The sequence below is a fragment of the Xenopus laevis genome, chromosome 5L (assembly GCF_017654675.1).
Source record: "Xenopus laevis strain J_2021 chromosome 5L, Xenopus_laevis_v10.1, whole genome shotgun sequence".
In the NCBI taxonomy this organism is placed as follows: Eukaryota; Metazoa; Chordata; class Amphibia; order Anura; family Pipidae; genus Xenopus; species Xenopus laevis.
In genome coordinates this window covers 168,849,665-168,865,028 of record NC_054379.1, presented here as the reverse complement: position 1 = coordinate 168,865,028, position 15,364 = coordinate 168,849,665, and the positions used below count along the sequence as shown (strand labels likewise).

Below are 15,364 nucleotides of genomic sequence, written 5' to 3'. Positions count from 1 at the left end.
TATGATGAAGGTGCTATAGGGCTCATTATATGTAGAGACTAATCTCAGGTGGAGCAAATATGATGAAGGAGCTACAGGGCTCATTATATGTAGAGACTTATCTCAGGTGGAGCAAATATGATGAAGGAGCTGCTGTGAATCTCACTCTAACTGGACAGGCAGTTGTCTCAGGTGGAGCAGAGATAACCATAAAACAGAAATGATTCCTAATGTTGTTTATACACATCACTTGGATCTGGTGTAACCACTGGAAAGCTCAGTATCACTGGGCAGATACAGGACTCGAGAGTGGGGAGGAGGCGTAAAAAGTCAGAAGACAAATATAATAATTATATTTATTGTAAAATGTGTCTTATAACTGCCCCCAGTTATACCCCTGGTCCATTCTATTAGAAAAAACAAGTCCATCCTTCCTTTCTATACACCCACTTGGATGAAAAGGCAACACAGGGTCGGAAGTTAGAATTTTTTGGCCAGAGATCAAACGTTAAGAGGAGAGATCAATCTGGAGAAACCATAGCTCAGTAGAGATCTAAGTGATGGGATATGTTCATGGCATTAAACAAACACACTCAGGATGATAAATGGGCAAAAACATCACTGACAATTGCAGCTCCATCAGCAAGTCGTGGGACATTGCCCTTGGTTCTATGGGAATTTGGGCCTCGTCTTGTTGGAGACTGAGAAGTTGAATGTGCGTCTGTTATAGACAATAATCTGGATGGTTTCTGAGCATGTTTTATAGAAACCTGACAGTTTGTCCTATGGAGAATGTAAAGAATGTATAAAATGCATCAGCAGCAGATACATAATAATGTAATATGAACCAGAAACATTCTTTGTGGCTTCCATTCAAATTCTGCTCAACGGAGACGCCTTATTGCACCTTTAAATTGGTTCTGTTGCACTGAAAATATAAAGTGTCAATGTTCCAGAAAAGGAATTCAAGCTGAAAACTCCATATCTGCTGAATATGTCATTATTTGCCCTTTCTTTCCTGATGCTCCAATCCTGAGGGGTGTTCAGTATTGAGACAATTTTCTCATTGATGGACAGGTTTAAACAGAAGCTGTTGCACCACAGATTGGGTCTCACCCACATTAAGGGTTTTCTTTGTTCTGTTTAATATTAATCTCCAGATTTCTTGAGCTAAATACATAATTGAAATAGATGGAGCTGAACACAAGTTCATAAAAATATTCATCCATGTAGGGAACATACACAGGGCCTTCTGTTTTTGGACCCCACTAAGTGCAAGGGCCAAGACAGTTATGATCGATCGGAATTACCCACTAGTGATGCTTGGATTGGGTGGGTTTGTGGTCACATATTGGCATATTTAGCTACTGGTGGCTCCCTCTTTGCTCATGAGGTCCCCATAATTCCTGTTGACATAACAATTTGAAAGCCTTTCCCATCTCGCCTTTTCATAGTGACAGGTTGAGCCCAGGTTGAGAATGGACAGGGAATTCCTCATGCCTCATTACCAGTGATAGCTTTGACAAAAGAGTAAGTGGTAACAGAAATAGACCTTTGCTCTTCATGTTTGTGAAGACTCTCATTCATCCAGGTAATGGTATGTCTGTAGGAATAAGTCAAATCAACTTGACTTGTGTTTTCCTTGAAGACGTTTCACCAGTCATCCAACTGGCTTTCACAAAAAGTCCAGTTGATCTGCTTTTCATATGTAGTTATTTATTCTAGAAGAACCCATATGGTTGTCTCCTTTCATTCTACTAGGGTAGGTTTGTCAATTCTTGATTTCCTTTTACAATTAAAATATCCCACGTTAAGGGGCACATTGAACACTTTTAGGGAATCTATTGTGTGTTCAGGGGATAATTAGGGTTTCACCATGCAGAAAACCACATTTATTAAGTTTGATTACAGTACAGATTTGGTCTTGGGTGCTAATACATTTGTAGTTGCTTCCTCTGTTCTCATCCTTCACCTGGGTGCCACTGCCTGGAGATTTGGCAAGTAGGTGGAGTCACATTGTCAAAATAAGCAGAAAAAAGCAAGAGCCTTGACACTTGAACCTTGGGCTGGAACCTCTGGGTTTTTCTGGGAGAGCAGAAAGATACAAACTGTACAAGTACAGGATTAATGTTCCAGCAGATAAAAAAGCCACTTCAGAAGATTCTATCAGATACATAAGGCTTAGTAAGAAGAGTAGAAGTATCTCGTTGAGGTTCTAGCACAAGTTACGAACAATGGAAGGTTCTAACGGTCAGTTCAAGTAGAGGAATACGGTTTTCAAAGAAGCTTATTCTTCTGCTTGAAGGACATCTGTATGTATGGTTCCAGCAGAAGACTAAGGGTCAACTAATGGACACCCTCTTGTTGAACTGGTTAAGATTCCTTATGGTTTCTCTATAAGTGCATCAACACTGACTCTTTTTAAAATGTTATTCTGCCCCTGCTTGAATTGCCCTAGTGGAGCATTTCTTCCTTCTCTAGAATTTAAAGTCTGTCAATAACCAAACAAGATTCTAATATATGTGTTATCTGCAGAGAGAGTTGAGCACACACTTGCCTTTGGTCAGACCTAATCAGATTCCCTAAGAGAAGCTTCTTTTTTCTTAAGGACTGAATGAAGTAACCTACAGTGGCCTCACATGCTTCCGAAGCCTTGGATACAGTAGATAAACCAGACATGTCCATAAGAATGTGTCCTGTGTGTCTCTTAAAAAGGAATAAACTTTCCTTTATTTATAAATAACTGATTGCGTATTAGACCCAAGCTCTGATCTCAGGGAGGGCCCTGGAAGAAGCCATTTATATGAGGAGCTCCTCATATCTAGATGTGTTTTGCCTTCAGTGATTCAGTTACATCACAACCTGCTAATGAAGAACAGAATAGACCTACATGGAACTAGGGTCGTTTTTGTCCTTAGTAAATTGCACCTAACTAAATAATCCTGGTTTGGGGCCTTTCTCCTCCACTAATGATATATTAGCTCAGAATCCCAGCTCTGTCCTTCCAGCCAAGCCATATACATTACTGCTCTTCAGTTTTCCAAGTGCTGACAAGTAAATAGTTGATGGATGAAGCTCTGTGACTCCCCTCTGCCCGGCCTGTTATGTATCATTAGCTGATAAATGGTGATGGTTTTGCAATTGTCCGTTATCGTATCTCCCAGGTGGCTACTGCATTCTTATTTATTGGAATCATCTGATTTTGGAGCCTGCAAACCAATAATCTAATTATCCTTATCTGTCAAATAAAACAAAAAAAAAACGAATGAATGTAATGTAGGAATAAACATCTCTGTCAAATTTCAGATCCAGTGAGTCTCTTTAAATGGAATTTAAGGAACTATGACTTAAAAAATGAAAATATATTACATTAAGGTGCTGGGTATTTATGTGTACCCTATGTTAGGTCTCCATGAGAACAATAGAGTGGAACCTACCTTTCAGTTCCAAAATAAAAATAAGCTGCAGCTCACCATTAAAAGGTTCTTTTGTTGGTTATCCCGTGGGGTATCCTGTGTTAATACCCCAATTAATCAGAAGGAAAGTTGAAGTGCAGGACAAATCCAAGGCAGTAGTCTTAGACTGCAAATAATCTTTAATTGGGGAAGTGAAAAACACGACATGTTTCAAGCTAGGCCCTTTATCAGGTGTGAACTTACCTTTCAGGGTGGTGTTTCATTGGGATGAAAGCTGGTTGCATTAGGGCAGGGATCCCCAACCTTTAGAACCCGTGAGCAACATTCAGAAGTAAAAGGAGTTGGGGAGCAACACAAGCATGAAAACTGTTCCTGGGGTGCCAAATAAGTGCTGTGATTGGCCATTTAGTAGCCCCTATGTGGATTGTCAAACTACATTGAGGCTCTGTTTGGCAGTGCACCTGGTTTTTATACAACCAAAACTTGCCTCCAAGGCTGTAATTCAAAAATAATCTCCTGCTTTGAGGCCACTGGGAGCAACATCCAAAGGGTTGGGGAGCAACATGTTACTCATGAGCTACTGTTTGGGAATCACTGCACTAGGGGATCAATTACCATATTTTTTACTGCCCCCTTAGTGAAGGAGAGAGAAGTAACTTCAGAGTCTGGTGGGAAGCCTCAGTGAATAATGGGCCATGTATCAAAAGTCCTTAGGAGGGAGCAAGTGATCAATGATTAGGTAGCAGATGTTTGGATGATTATTTACTTTAGAGAAACAACGTAGCAGGGGATACAGGTATATATGGCCCTGGCCTAGCCACTCGCCAGTAGTAAATCCAAGAAAAGAAAGTTTTGCCAATACCTGTGTTTGCTTTCAACGGGGTGCTCCCACATTTATTCAAGGTGCTTCCAGACACTTTACAAATGATCAAACGTTTCGGGACCGCATGGCCCTTCCTCAGTGATGAAGGGCCATGCGGTCCCGAAACGTTTGATCATTTGTAAAGTGTCTGGAAGCACCTTGAATAAATGTGGGAGCACCCCGTTGAAAGCAAACACAGGTATTGGCAAAACTTTCTTTTCTTGTATTTACTTTAGAAACACAAAGGTGCTAATTAGGCACTATATGCTGTAGAAACACAAGGTAGTGACTAGCCTAGACACATTATATTTGTATATAAGATAGGGGACTATCCTAGACACTATTTGCTGTAGGAACACAAAGTGGTGGACTATGGACTATTCTAGACACAAGTTGCTGTAGAAACATAAGGTAGGGACTACCCTAAGCACTATTTGCAGTAGGAACAAAATGTAGGGGACTATCCTAGACACTATTTGCCATAGGAACACAATGTAGTGGACTATTCTAGACACAATTTGCTGTAGAAACATGCGGTAGGGACTATTCTAGACACTAGGCAGTAGGAACACAAGGTAGGGGGACTATCCTGTTCTAGGAACATAAGGTATGGACTATTCTAGACACTATTTGCTCAGGGGACCTGCTCTTCAACTCTTCTCTCATTACCTCCTCACACCCTCACATTCAAGACTTTGCATGGGCTGCTCCCCTTCTCTTTAATTCTTTCCCACAGTCTGTCCGACTTTCTTCCAACCTTTCCACTTTTAAAATTCTCTTAAATGTATCTCTGATTTTACATCTTCCTGGATTCTGCACCATTCTTTTCTGGTCCACTGACAAACCTAAAATAGGGGTTCTACTGTATATATTTTAAAAATAAGTTGTCAATGAGCTGATTGAACCAGTCAGTGGTAGTTATTATGGAATGAAGTTGTCACCATCCGCAGAGGGACATTTGCAGGTCATTTAGAGATTCACCCCAAAGCCTTGCCAGAAATTAATGCTAAAGAAAATAGGGTACCATTATATTTGGGGGTTTGTTTCTCTTTCATTTGTGTGAGGAGCAACTGAAATACAGGTCATATTAATAGTTGGGTCTGGTGCTGATAATCCATATGAGGAAATAATAACAACAAGACATATCACAGCAGCAGAACTGGTTACAGTATCTCAGGGAATATGATAGGTGGGTGGGAGAAGAGCAACGATCTGCCCTAAGAAACAAGTGACCCTCCACCGTTATTAATGCTAAGAAGGGGGCCATTTGGGAGCCAATAAGAACTAAATGTATTAACGTCTACTAGAAGAGAGGCAGGAGTGGGAAAAGAGAGTGCCGTCATGTCAGGCAAAGAGCCAACTCATTCCCATATGTTCAGTGTCTCTGTAGCCACAGTCCTGGGGTAAATGTGTCGACCCTCGGTCACATCAGTTCACTGCCCGATGAGCCAAACATCTGATTAGAAATGATAAACATCTCTGTTGGCCCTCGGTATTATCGCATTGCATGATGGGATTGTCACTCCATTAAAATGGGGTGATATTGTTTATTATTGATACACCAGGCAGTGCTCTCTGTCCAATTGATGCCATTATTTTCCCACAAAACTCCATGTTTTTGTCATGTTTGTTGCCAATGCAACATGGCAGTTTTTTTTATCCCCCCCATAAAATAAACCATAGACCTTTAAAAACACAACGAACCCCCCAGTTGCAGATGCCCATAGCGGCAGACAGATGTGAGAGCTGTCGGAATATCATGTAAGAGAAGCTGCAAGTGATTAGAGGAAGATTCTCTCCTGCCAGTGTTCATATACAAATATCAAATCGTCATATACAAATGTGTCCCTACTTGTCCTCCCAGCACAACTGTCAGTGGGACGCCATTAGTCTTCTATAGCAATGCTGCCCGGTGCTACTCTGGCATACTCAAGGCAGTTAAAAGGTAACACTCCAGGATGAGCCTCCGCTTCATTAGGAAGATGCACAAACCATCCAGTGAGATGAATTGCTCTCACTCAAGCTCCAACTGCCACCTCTACAGGGCACATTTGATGTGAACTCCTGGAATTTGCTTCTGCCCTCCAGTCTAAACAAGTGGGCTGACATGTTGTTGCATTACTTTCCCAGGTTACTAACCAACCCTCACTCCTCAGGTGTAGGTATAGGCTACACAGTAAATGATCCCCGAACTTAGAATCTAAGACTCTAACTCGTCCTCCTACCCCAGGGCTTACTCTTCACATGGACCTCTTACCCCTGTCACATTCATGTGAGGGATTCTAAAGAGAGCTACAAACTCATCCCCTTTATAACTTTTATAACATTCACATTCACTCACAAACTTGGGTGCCAGTGGTTCATTACCAGAAACAGAAGATTTATTGAAGAAATAACAAAAGAGCAGGTACACACAATATCACATTACATATGGGTATTATTCAGATCAGGGATTACACTAAGGGATTACACTAAGATTGCCCTGAGTCCTACCCACTTGAGTCCCTGCAGCTTGTTGAGTGTCACATGGGGAACTACAAAGCCTGCTCAGTAAAGCACAAAGCTAACACTCTTAAGGTGGCCATAGGCGTAACAATTACGATCTTTCTTGGAAAATATCGTTCCAAGAAAGATCGTTTGTTTCACGAATACATGAGTAGAGCTGAATCGTCCGATATACAAGTAGATATACAGGTAGAAACAATAGAACACTATCCATATCTGACGATTCAGCACTAACAATGGCCGATGTTTGGGTCCCTTCAAAGGCACCCGATCAAAATTTTCAGTCCAGCCCGATTGACGAGCCGACCGATATTCAAGTCTTCTGCAGATATCGGTTGGCTCTTTTCCCACCATACACGCAACGAATATCGTACAAAAATTTGTTTTGTACGATATTATTTGTGCATCTATGGCCAATTTAAGGGTGTCTTTTAACAAGAGCTACAGTACCTGCTGTTATCCTGTCCTCATTCATGGGGTCCTCATCCCTGACTTCAATAAGGCTTTGATTTCCTTAGGGTTTAATCCCCTTACAGAAGTCTCCTACCTCAAGCTCTCCAGCAGCCTTCATCTCCTCCATAGAGACAGAACCATGTGCTTCATCCTTTAACACAGACTATGGTACAGGAACTACAATCACTACCCTCGGTCCTTCCCCAGGGCATACGTACACTTCCTCATAGTAGGGATGGTTAACTAGTGATGAATAAATTTGGCTGTCACGAATTCGCAGCAAATTTCCACATTTCGCCGCCGTTGAATAAATTTGTGAAAATTCACTTGCAAAAATTCCCATGGACGCCCATTGACTCTAACGCCAGCATCAAAACTGACGCGAGCGACATTGTGGATGCGCGTCCAAAATTGGACACAGGCATCAATTTCAATTTTCAAGATTTTTTTCTGGAGAAATTCCCCCATCACTGTGGTTAACATCTCCTACACTGTTAATAGTGGGGCTATTTTACCTTGCCTAATCATTTACCCTACTTATCTCTCCACATGTTCCATGTTATCTCCACCATTTCTCTAGGAGCCGCCACGTTTTCAAACCACCCACATTCAATCCTCTTTTTAACCTTTTGCTTCTGCTGCTCCTTTTCTCTGAAATTCCATTCCAACTTGCCTCCAGCCCCTTAGAACTAAACTCAGGTTGTACCTTTTGGAGCAGCAGCAGATTTGTTGCCCAGTCTCGAACAATTTGGGTTTTGGCTCAATTTTATCAGGTTTTTCCCGATATGATTAATTCACGTTTTTTAATTAATAACTAAGGTGAAATCAGGCATGGGAGTTTGGTTGTGGGTTTTTTAAATAAAATAATGAGATAAATTCAGAGTTTAGTAAATAACCCCCTAAATATACCTGGTTTTGCTATTCTGAAGGTGCATAAATAGGACCTTATTGGCTTACAGCCGCTATACCTCTGCCAGACAGTAAAACAGAATCCCTCCAGATCCCTAAAATAGAAAACACGTGGAGCCCAATAAATCATGTGCTGTTGTTCTTTTCCATTAGCCGTGTATAAATGATATTGGAATAGGATAAACATATTCCCTGCTGGCTCTTCATGGTTCTATCAATTTCAGTTTTTATTTGTTTTATTCTTTGAGCGCGTGTTTATATGCCGGGAAATTACAGGAATGCAGAATCCACGGTACCGACGCTGATATATCGCCATTAACCTTGCTGGGAGGCGCCGGTAATAACTAATAACATCTGTGGAGTTGGAGCTGTGTTTGTGCAATCAGTCTGTTCAATCAATAGGTGTAGTTATTGGGTAGAAGAGCAATGTTAGCATGAAACCCTCAGGGAATGTGTATGATGGTTATGGGAGTGTTACAATATGGAGATGTAGGGGCTTATTTTTTAATAGAAACACAGGGTTCAGCGCTACACAACTCTGTCTGATTAAAGGAGAAGAAAAGTCTAATCACCCTTAATTATCCTTCTCCCACTGTCTTCCTTATCTTCCTAAGTTAAGAGTCACAAGGGGAAGGAGGACCCTGCCCTGTAGAGCTTACAGTCTAAGTAGGTGGGTAATTTACAGACAAACAGAGGAGGATAAGCAGTGCCACAAGTTAACATGGCTGAAGCATTGCTCCATAAATCCCTGACACAATCAGATTTTGAGCCAGTGCTCCAATACGTAGCCTTTGAGTGCTCCAATAAGTAGCCTTTGAGTGCTCCAATACGTAGCCTTTGAGTGCTCCAATACGTAGCCTTTGGGTTTAGTTGTGAAGAGGGAGGACCCTTTTAGGTCCGAGATGCACGCTCAGGTGCGGGGAGATTAGTCGCCCGGCGACAAATCTCCTGTTTTTCTTGGCAACTAATCTCCCGAACTGCCTCACGAGGAAACTTCGAGCAACTTTGGAAAATGAAGTGCTCCGAGTGCCATTTACATTCTAGCCGGCGGGAAGGCAGTGTGGGGAGATTAGTCCCCCTCGATGAAGAAGAGATTTTTCACCAGGCAACTGATCTCCCTGAACCTGAGTGTGTGTATCTCTGCTCTGAAGAGGAATTCAGGGATAGGATCAGGGATAAGATTTGAAAGGAAAGGATAATTTAGCATGGCTATTGATGCTTTGGAACCCTACAGCTACTGCCACCCTGAACTTTGTGCTAATTCAAGGGTTCCCACAGCAGACTGAGTCAATAAGTTCAATGGAATTGCTCCAAAAATATCTCATGCTAATGCCGATTTAACTCTGAGCACTGTAAGTCTCGCATCCCCCAATCTAGAGTTTGCACCCGATCCACACTGCATTTGTTATGAGGCATCCCTGCACTGCATTCAGAAACAATCCTTGTAACGAGGTGCAGAGGAATTCATTTTTATTTGAATAAACCCACATTGTTTTACTATTGATATACTTAAAACCTTTTGGAATTACTCTTTGCAGGTGAAGCAATCAGTTCCTCATTTGCAACATATACCTACCTGATTGTGGCTTTACAGTAATTATTGTCTTAATCAAGGATTCAAAGTATCTGTCCATTCTCCTTTCTTCTTCTTTCCTTTTACGACCCTTACATCTAAATTAAGCCACATGGGGGGTCCTTAATGTTTTTACTTTTCCCGGGAATACATTCAGAACCATTAGGGTTTAATATTATTTTGAAAGACAACCATTCTTTTAGGTGAAAACCTTATGTATATAGATATAGTGTGAAAGTGCCAGAAAGACAAACATAATTGCCAGTGAACAGGTGGGTTTTAAAAGCCCCTCCAGGTTTTCCTAAGGACAAGTAGAAGGCTATACACGACTTAACGGCGGTGTGCTTTGAGACGAGCTCTCTGAAGCTAAGACAAGACAGTTTTATTGGTCCCGGCGAGACCCCAAATTTAATCTGCTTTTATTAGCTGTTAGCGAATGTAAAGATGTAAAAATATTGGCAGAACAATTTGTTGATCCAACAGGACACTGTTTAACGAATCACCGACTGGTGCAGAATGGAAAGGACTTGTGACGGCCGCAGCTCAGTGCTGTATGATTCTCCAAGTCAAGCTGTTATTCTTGCAAACGGATAATAGCTCTTGGGACTGGTCCGTTACTTACAATCTGCAGAACTCATTAATCAGCTCTTGGGGCTGGCACATGAACTACAACACAAACCGCTCGACTCATTATTCAGCTGAGTGAGAGATGCGTCTTCAAATCTCCATTCATGGTTTGGGTGTGTGTAGTGATTGGTGAAACAAGTATCACTATCAGAGGGTGTCTCTTTAACTGTGCTGGTCGGTAAAGTGCATAGGAACATACCATTCTGAATAAGTTACATATTACAGGGGGAGCTTATTTTGTTTGGGGCTTCTTTGAAGTTAATGAAAGAGACTGGACGTTGTGTGACCCTGTCCATTTGCTCATCTAGTCTTGTTGTGTTAGATGCCCGTTGGCTTGTTGTTTTCCTTATATAAAGGTTTTAATTATCACTATTTATATTACTAGTGAAATGCCCATGGTGTATCACTTTAGGTGGGGTATCCAGACAATTAAGTACCAGGGTTCCCAGTCTCTCCCACCAATACCAATGGCGGATTCCCAGGACTGATCGCCATCAGGTAGGTGTCAGGTGTATAATGGAGCAGGTTACAGTTACCAGAAGTAAAACAGCAACCCATTATCTTGCAAACTACATTATTCCTCTCACTGCCCTTCCCTTGGTTAATAGGCATTTACTAAACACCCAGACTTCCTTTCCTGAGGCCTGGCCCACCTCTAGGACAAAGTGGGCTCTCCTTGGGCCCTTCTCTACCTCTGTCTTTACTGTGTGACTTTCCTTCTGGGACCACCTTTGCCTTGTAAAAAAAAGCATGGAAAGGAGTTTTGGGTGAGATTTACGTCCCCCAAACTTTATTATTTATTATTTCTGCTACTGAAAGAGTTTTATTCTGATTTAACTGCTCTCTAAAGGGAAAGGTGATTGTGGAGGAGGACAGAAGACGTGTTTGCTGTGGGGTCCCAGCCTCCAGATATCTAATTCTAATTTAGAAACCCATCAACCTGCCTGGGAAACTTGCTTATATTTCATTCACTTCCCTCACTCACTTTATGTCTGCTTTTGGGTATCATCTAACTTGTTGCCTAGTTAATGTGAGAATTTACTGCATTATGTATAAACAAGATGGTTTCCCTTTCATACAACATGGAGGGTGCTACACACTCACTGTTATCACCTTTGTTTCAGTAAGTGCCTATTATGGATGTGTAGCATAGGTGTAGGGATATGGTTCTGAGGTTTGGCCAATGTTGGTTGCATTGCCTGACCATCTCAACCCTCTTGACGTAGTTTCAAGAGAGCATTTGGCACTCCATATAGATCATTGTGATAGAATATGTATTCCTTCCAGGGGTGTAGGTCAACTTCCCTTCTCCAGCTCAGCCATCTTGCTCTAGGACCTACAGTAGATTCTACAGCTAGAATCTAATGTGTGAACAATGCAGGGGCCAGTTAATCTTAGTTCTGAGGTTTTGAAGCGTACACAAATGTAAGGAATCAAAGCAGCCAGACTTTACTGGAGGGCCACACAAGGGATGAACAAGCTGGCAGTTGGGCAGCACTGCTCTAGGTCATGTCTTTGTCTATAAAGATGAGCAAAAAATAGCCAGCATTACAGTAAACCGAAAAACTGTGGCCCAATTTTGTCTGCATGGTACTGATCGCTTCCACCTATTTGCAAATGTTGGACCTTGGCCATGGATCATGGACACATTCTCTCTGTCAGGCGTCTCAGGTCAACTTTACTGCAGCCAAAAACATTAAACATTAAAGAATTTGTTCTGTTGCTTTCTTATTCCTGTCAAAATATCAACGTGCCATCTAATTCCAATGAAATGATTTGTTCTGAAGGTGCCGACCCGTCCAATTGCAGCGATTGGCCCGGGACACCAACATTGTTCTACAAAACCACAGTCACCTGGCAGGAACACTTGATTAAATAATGATGTTACCTTGTTGATTTAGGATTTCGCTAACAACATCACTATCATATTGGAATGATTTGTTCTTCTTTATACGCCCCGGGCAGCTACAAAACTACGATACAGCCAGACTGTAAGATATAGGAAGGGTAAGAACCACAGACTGGGGCCTCATAAAATAAAGTCACATCTTCTTTTCTTAGTTTCCCGTTAAGGAAGAACTAACCCGGCGCTCACCCCTTGTTACATTTCATTTGTGCAATGAGGGAAACAAACAGCTCAGAAGTCTTTGTCCAATTAAAAGAAAGGGATCTGCGCTTATTAATCTTCTGATAAAGGCGGTCAATTAAAACCCACTTGCTATGTCAGTTCCGACTTCAAAAACAATTTCATTTGGGCTGCGGCCTTTGCCAAGCGCCTTAATTGCTCTGAATCCACATGCCTGACTTGGCAATGATGGAGATAATTAGGAAACAATGTGACACAGGGCTGGAGAACCAAGCAAATTGCACCAGCTCCTTTGTATTTTGCTTCCTCTACAGAGAGGCACATTCCAAGTGGCTCCACTGTGTTCAGGTTCAGTGGGTCATCTATGGACACGGCTGAATAAGGACGCACACAATCCAGCATCAGGCTGACTCTGCACATTGTGGGACTGTATTGTTCCCAAATGCTCAGCTCACTCTGTAGATCATAGAACTAAACCAGTAGGGTATACAGGAGAACATGCCACTGGGTGCCTTATGGTAACAGCTGATACAATCTAAGCCAGATACATTATTAGTAATAATAAGTAACACTTACCAATAGGAACCAGGAAGCATGGCCAACAGTGATTACTCCACCCTCCAGTGATATGTAGGCAATACTGTAACACCACCAAGATCAGAGACCCATATGTGTAGGGCAGAGATCAAGCCATAACACCAATTCAGTTCACCATTATTTCAGTTCTTAACACCTCCACATTCTTAACTGGGAGGTTCCAATGTTGTTGGGTTGATTCCCATTGGTCTGCTGAGACAGAAGGTTGACTATTAGGAACATATTAGGGCTCATCTACCAAGTGCCTTGTGCGTCATTGAGATGTGCAAGGTAGGAAGACGTGGTAGGCTTGGGGTGCTTAGTGCTTTAGCATTTGCATCCATGATCATGGTATATGACCCCTAATAAGGTCATATAATAAGAGGGGAGGGGTCCCATGGGAGGCGAGGGGTCCCATGGGAGGGGAGGGGTCCCACCCACCCTACAGGTCTGGAAGTAGTTGGCTGTAGGCGAATAATACAATAGCCCAATCATAACCCTGATCCCAATCCAGTTGAGAATCTCTTGGGTGGGTATTGGGGTGCAAAGTGTGACCAGCCTGGAGCAAATCTTCCTAGAAGAATGAAACAACTGTCACGTGAAAACAATTGTCGCATGAAATAAATAGAGTTTGAGAATTGAAATAAAAATATCAGCAAGAGAAGAGAGTTTAGAGAAGAATTGGCCATTCAGTTACTAATTAGAGAACTGGTCAGGGGTGTCAGTATTATTTTAGGCACCATGTGTATAACTGTAAAAAATGACAGTATGTTATGAGTCCAACTGCCAGCAGTGCAGGAGCGGCACCACTATTAGGTAAGAATGTAACTGAGCCAGGAATTTCAATTAAAGTCCACATAACCACAGCCAATTAGAAGCATTTATATCCTCCTATAATTGCTCCCAGAGCTATTGGTTCTACGGTCACTTGTCTCTGTTGCTCAGCAGCCAGGGCCTACGGTACACCCACATATGGTTTGGGGCGTTCCTCATTCCACTCCCCAATTCTCAGTATTATACATTCACCTTCAGGGCTTTGTATGTTGTTATTTCATTTTCTTCTATAAAGGATTTCATCAGGATCTGGCTGGTAACTTCTCATGTCGGCCGAAGTTGGGTTTTTCTGAAGGTCCGTGCATCTACTGTGGGTTTTTATTCCAGATGTTTCATATAGGAATCAGGCCAGATGTGAATTATAATCACACTCCTGTTATCCTAAAATGGGACACGGGGGCTATTACACTTGTATTATCTTCTCTTCTCTTGCTACTATGTATCTATTATGTTGATTATCCAGTCCATAACCATGGCCACGCAGAACCTCGGGAAACATCACTTTTTCATCATTACAATTTGCAGAAAAAACGAATTTAACTCAGAGACAGAGAATTAATGAATAACTGATGGCTATGGTGTGAGGAGGGAGGAAGAACAACCACAGAACATATCTGTATTCAAAGCATGGATCAGGTTCTGGTGCTGTTCTGTTGCAGAGTTATGGGAAAACAGGCAGTTGGCAAAAAAAGGGTCGGCAATGCAACTAATTATCCAGTATTTCTCTAACAAATCTGCCTGCAATAATATCTGAAAGCAGCATCTCCCTGGAATGTCAACACCCGCTCACAGCCACCTGTTCCTGTTTATTTGTGTTTGTGTTGGGATTGTTTGTATGGTTAGAGTTTATTCACAAGTCTCTATATTTTTAGCAATGAGTGTGGGAGCTAATTCCCCAGTATGAGAAACGTGAGAGCTCTACTTAATGTATGTTTCACACATCTTGGCATGGTTCAGGGCAGGGTCCATCTATGGTTACATTTTGGTCTGGGCAGGGTCCATCTGTGGTTAGTTCTTGGTCTGGGCAGGGTCCATGTGTTCCTCATTCTGTATGTACCACTCATCTTACTCTTGGTCTGGGCAGGGTCCTTCTGTGGTTTCTCATTCTGTATGTACCACCTATCTTACTCTTGGTCTGGGCAGGATCCATCTGTGGTTACTTCTTGGTCTGGGCAGGGTTCATCTGTGGCTCCTCATTCTGTTGTATCAATAATTTTAATTTAGTTCTAGACAGGGTCCATCTGTGGTTACTTCATGTTCTGGGCCAGGTCCATCTGTGGTTACTTACTGGTCTGGGCAGGGTCCTTATGTGTTTCCTCATTCTGTATGTACCACTCATCTTACTCTTGGTCTGTGCAGGGTCCATCTGTGGCTCCTAATTCTTTATGTATCACTTATCTTACTCTAGTTCTGGGCAGGGTCCCTAACCTAACCCTAACCAGTTCTATTGTTTTGTACAGGGTCCATGTGTTAGTTCATTATGTATGTACCAGTCTCCTAGATTTGGGCAGGGTCCGTCTGTGGTTCCGCCTTGGTCTGGGCAG

General features: G+C 42.1%; 1 protein-coding gene across 2 annotated transcripts in view; it reads left to right on the top strand.

Annotated features, from left to right (window-relative positions):
* The window catches only part of LOC108716290 (scavenger receptor class A member 5), a 124,722-nt gene that overhangs the window by 98,444 nt on the left and 10,914 nt on the right, over positions 1-15,364 (top strand). The window lies entirely within an intron of this gene.